The following is a 5,680-nucleotide window of genomic DNA, read 5'->3' as shown; positions in this document are numbered from 1 at the left end:
CAGGTCACCATGCCCTGCCTCTGTCCCCCAACACTGGGGTTACAGGTCACCATGCCCTGCCTCCACATGGGTGCTGGGGATCTCATCTCAGGTCCTCACGCCTGTATAGCAAGTGCCTGACCCACTGAACCATCTCCCCAGCTGAAATTTGTTCTTTATGGTTGAATGATGCTCCTTTTTAAAAATATATATGGCACACATTCTTTATCCATACCTCTATTGATGGGTACCTAGGCCGAGTCCGTAGCACGTAGCTATTTCTGTTGTCCTCCGCCTCTGATTCCTTTGTGTACATACCCAGGAGGGCCATAGCCGGACCACATGGTAGTTTTTACTTTGGGGGAACTGTCATACTAATTTCCCTAGTGGTGGGGTTCATTTACATTCCCATCAATAATGTCTAAGGGTTGCTTTAGAACTCACTTTATGCAAATAAGATGCCTCAGGCAAATAAGGGGTTCCCACTATCCAGTAGACCTTGTAGAGAACAGTCACAGCTCAGCAAGGAACTGTAATGAGCACACAGAGCTGGGATCAGCTAATCTGTTTTAGGGGTTGGTTTAATCGCCAACCTTAAGCCCAGGGTTGAAAGAAAAGACAGAGGGCAGATCTCTTTATTCAGTACCTAACAGATTGAGGTGTCATTCCCACACAGTAAAGCATGTAGGTGTTAGGTGCACCGTCTGATAAATTTTGACATCTGCACATACTCATGTAATATCCACCCTCCTTGAGACAAACAACTTTCTGTCAACCCAGGAAGTTCCTGTATACTCAGTTCCAGCTAGTTCCCCACAAGAGGGGCAGCCAGTATTCTGATTTCTGTCAGTTAGCGTTCATGTCTAGTTTCAATCTTCATAGAGGTAGACTCATTTAATTTTGTATTTACTTTTTGTGTCTGGCATCTTTTTTCAATTATAATCCTTCTGACATTCATGAATGTTGTTCCAAGTACTAGTAATTTATAGTAGTTTATTCCTTTTCATTGTTAAATAATATTCTATTACACTAATGCATCAAAATGTCTTGTCATCTGTTTATATACATTTGTATTTTTTTAAACTTCTGTACTATTTTGAGCAAAGCTGATCAATATCTGTACCTTTTTATTGCTTTGGTAACTTGACACAAACTGGAGCCCCCTGGAAGAAGGAGTCTCAGTTGAGGAATTGCCTCCATCAGGCTGGCCGTGGGCAAGCATGTGGAAGCTCATAGTCCCTTTAATGCTGTAAGAAAATTCTAGTTGTTATGGTTTCTTGCCGGTATTTACTTTGCTAGTCTTTTAGTTTCCGTCCTTAGGGGGTAGGAAGTAACAAGCAACTCTGGTTTTCCTTTGTGTTCACCTGAGGACTAATGATTCCACACCCCCTTCCAGATACTGTTTGCATACAGTAGCTTCTGAGAAATGACTGTGAGCGTCTTCTGCTGGCTTAAAACTTCCTGCTGGAGGAGTCCTTTTTGATATTCTGGAGCTAAGGCCACTGCCAGATGTGCTTATTGCACACTTCTCCCAGACTGTGGCTTGTGCTTTTCAATTTCTTAATGATAGACTTTGAACAAACTTATTTTTAAATTTGGCTATGTTGGGCTTACTCGTCTTTTCTTTCACGGTTATTCCTTTGTCCCTGGGCTGAGCAACTGTTGCAGATGGATCTCCCCATCACAGGGATGCCCTAGGCAAGGACCACAAGGCCTGAGTCCCCAGTAGTTTTATCCAGGTGATTCCCGGCAAGTTCAGCAGCCATTTTGTCTCCTTAGGTCAGAAGTTACTCAGTTGTGTTACTACAACCATGCTGGCTCCTGTGTACCAGCATCCATGTTTCCAAGTAGAAACACAGATCTTTCCCCTTTAACACTTCAGGGACCCACTGCCTGGGTTCCTAAGGAGGCCTATGAGTGCTCACCCAGCTCGGAAAGGACTCAAAGAGCAGTCCCAAGAGAGGTTTAGAAAGCTTAGCTGCTGTTTTGGAACCCCAGTCTGTGACATGTTGAGGCCACACTATGGTCTTGTTCCAGGTAGAAATAGATTACTTCCCTAGCTGGAGGAAGGGTGGAGCCGTTTATTTGCTCTCAGGGGGATTTGTGTGAAGCAATGGGAAACACATGCGGACTAAATGAAGCCGGAAAAGGAGTTGATGGTTGGGGTGAAAGGGAGACTTTGTTTTAGGTGGTTTCAAACCACAAAGGATTGATGAAACAGGGCGTGGGGGCTTGTCTGGGAGACGAAGAACACGATTCCACTTGTTTATTGGTGTCCTAGCAATTAGCCATCCTGAAAACCTCACTGAGGAACTTGGTTGCCTGGTGGAGCATCGCCTTCACTGTGTGGCAGCCGCTCCAGGCTTGCACGCCCGCCCCGTGCAGGCTGCTTCAGGCAGGAGCTCTTAGATTTTCATGACCTTCCTCAATTTGGAATAATTCCACTTTTCTAATCTCATCTCTCCACTACTGTACTGACCCCAGCATCATCACTAAGTTCCTAGCAATATAGCCTGGCTTCTTGAACATTCCCTCCTCACCTGTCCCAGCAAATGCCACCCTGTGGCGTACTGTCCAGCTTTTGCTTACCTAATCACGAAGCTTCTAGAGTTTCATGAATCTCCCGCTTCATGATTTCAAGTCACACTGATGTGATTTCCTTAGCTTCCCCAGGTTCAGGCTCTACGGTTAGGTTATTGGCTAAATATATAATCTTGGCTGGCAGCTGCAGCTGGCCTAGCATACACATGGCCCTGGGTTCTAGTCCCAGAACTGCAATAATTAAATAAACAAATAAACAAGTAAGCGCTATCTTACCTTGGTTATTAATTACCATGTAGATGGTCACGTCCATAAGCAAAGGCAGGTTGTGGTCACCCTTCCTGGATTTGCCATGAGGCTGGCACAGGTCCTCACTGAACATCAGGAAATGCCCTCTCCTCTCTGAAGTGGCTCCAAATTTCCACACCAGTGCCAACTTCAGCAGCCCTCAAGTGAGCCCTGAAAGAAAGCATCACCACAGAAAGAAATGCTTGAGCACCTATGGTAAAAAAAAAAAAAAAAAGTAAATAAATAAAAAGTAAATGAAATAAAAAATAAAAAATAAAGGTAGAAAGCAGCTGAGGAAAACATTCATTGCTAAGCTCTGGGTTACACACACACACACACACACACACACACACCATACACATATATGCACACAAATAGGTTAAAATCACCAATTCAGCTACACTAGCCAGCCAGCAAGCCCCAAGGATTCTCATGCCTGCATTTTCCCATTCCTGGGATTACAGGCTGAACTGGTGAGCTGCGGGTTCAATAAGAGACCCTGCCTCAGAAATAAGGTGAAAAGCTGGACGGTAGTGGTGCACGCCTTTAATCCCAGCACTCAGGAGGCAGAGGCAGGTATATCTCTGTGAGTTCGAGGCCAGCCTGGTCTACAAGAGCTAGTTCCAAGACAGGCTCCAAAGCTACAGAGAAACACTGTCTCGAAAAACCAAAAATAAATAAATAGTAAATAAATAAAGTAAAAAATAAAAAAGATGGAAAGCAGCTGAGGAAAACCTTCATTGCTGAGCTCTGGGTTCTACACACACACATAATCATACACACATATGCACACAAAAGGAGTCTATAAAAAGTTCCAGTCACTTGGGAAAACAACAAATGACAGATGACGTGGGTGCAGTGGGAGGGCTCAGTGGACCCAGGGGCTCAGGATTAGGAGGTCAAGATGGGCAGTGGGCTTACGGGCCACATTTGTGGTCGAGGCAGTGGGCTTATGGGCTGCAGTTGTGGTCGAGGCAGTGGGCTTATGGGCTGCATTTGTGGTTGAGGCCACAGGACTCGTGGAGGTGAAGCCAAAGACGAGGAGTGGATCTCCGTCACCAAGCTGGGTCGTCTGGCTAAGGGCATGAAGATCATATCCTTGGAGGAGATCTACTTGTTCTCCCTGCCCATTAAGGACTCTGAGATTATTGAGCTTTTCCTGGGCATGTCCCTAAAGGATGAGGGTCTAAAGTTCATGCCCATTCAGAAGCAGACTCAAGGTACTCAGGGGAGCAGGTTCAAGGCTTTTGTCACAACTGGGAACAACAGTGGTCATGTTGGCCTTGCTATTAAATGTTCCGAGGAGGTAGCCACTGCAATTCTAGGGTCCATTATCTTGGCCAAGCTTTCCACTGTTCCTGTGCAGAGAGGCTATGGGGGCAGGGGCAAGACTGGCTGTCTCTGTACTGTCCCATGCAAGGTGACAGGCTGCTGTGGCTCTGTTGGTGATGCATATATCCCTACCCCCAGTGTATGGCATCGTCTCTGTTCCTGTGCCCAGGAAGCTGCTGCTGCCAGTCAGCATTGATGGTTTCTTTACATCAACCAGAGGATGCACTGCCACCCTGGGCAACTTTGCCAAGGGACACCTTTGATGCCATCTCTAAGACCTACATCTTCATGTCCCCCGATCTCTGGAAAGAGACAGTGTTCAGCAAGTCTCCTTCTCAGGAAAACACTAACCTGATAAGGAATTCTTACAAAAGCCCACACAAGTGTCTCCGTTCAGAGGACCCAGGCTCCAGCTGCAGCGACCACATAAGGGTTTTATACAAGAAAAATAAAATAAGTCTGTTAAAATAAAAATGACAATAAAAGTGTTTGTGAAAGATTAGAGAGGAAAAGACGCATGTCTGGAAAATGAATGTTTAGAGTAAGCTGGGGCTGGCACTTACTTCAAGCACTTGGGAGGGAGAAGCAAGGGGATCTTTGTGAGTTCCAGGCCAGCCAGGGAACTATAGCAAGACCCCCATCACAAAAAGACAACAAAAACAGGTCATGTAATAGAAGTACCTAGATCTAGGTAGCAATGGACCCAGAGAAATGGGAATTTCTCAAGGTATCTTATGCTGGGAGAAGGAGAAGTTGCCAGTTAGAGGAGGAACTCATCTCTAGGAAAAGATTTCCTGTAGAACTAACCATTTGTCATATCGCCTTATGAGAATGAAGCCCAGACGTGGATGGGTCAGTGGTGGAAGGGACCACACTTTGACCACAGTTGCTTAGATGTGCAGATACTTGGTCTAGTTTAACCTTAATCTTACTTTAGGACCAAGAAAATCAGCTTCCTTCCCAATGTGACCACATTGAGTAAATCTCTTTTTCCTGCTTTCCACTTTTTTAAATTAATTAATTAATTAATTAATTTTTTTAAACATTTATTTTTAACTTATTTTTATGTGCATTGGTATGAAATTGTCAGATCTCCGGAACTGGAGTTACAAATAGTTATGAGCTGCCTTGTTGGTGCTGGGAATTGAACCCAGGTCCTCTGGAAGAACAGTCAATGCTCTTAACCGCTGACCCATCTTTCTTTTTCTTTTTTTGGATTTTTTCGAGACAGGGTTTCTCTGTGGCTTTGGAGCCTGTCCTGGAACTAGCTCTGTAGACCAGGCTGGTCTCGAACTCATAGAGATCCGCCTGCCTCTGCCTCCCGAGGGCTGGGATTAAAGGCGTGCGCCACCACCGCCCGGCTCTGACCCATCTTTCGAGTTCTTCTGTTTTCCACTTTAATGTGGCTCTTTAGCCGACTTTCTGGGGATGGGTGGCCAGACTTGACCTGAGTCATAGGCTATGACCCTCAAGTTCAGTACACTCTCTTTCTCTCACTTTGTGTTCCATAGAAGGTTCTAGAATACTGGACTGCACAGGT

At 45.3% G+C, this 5,680-nt stretch overlaps 1 pseudogene; it reads left to right on the top strand.

The window, feature by feature from the left end:
• Positions 1-3,832: 3,832 nt before the first annotated feature.
• On the top strand, positions 3,833-4,570 carry LOC101991000 (annotated as a pseudogene).
• The last annotated feature ends 1,110 nt before the right edge of the window (positions 4,571-5,680 follow it).

The sequence above is a fragment of the Microtus ochrogaster genome, chromosome 16, assembly GCF_000317375.1.
Source record: "Microtus ochrogaster isolate Prairie Vole_2 chromosome 16, MicOch1.0, whole genome shotgun sequence".
NCBI lineage: Eukaryota > Metazoa > Chordata > Mammalia > Rodentia > Cricetidae > Microtus > Microtus ochrogaster.
The sequence above is the reverse complement of the archived record's forward strand: the minus strand, read 5'-3'. Positions and strand labels throughout refer to the sequence as shown.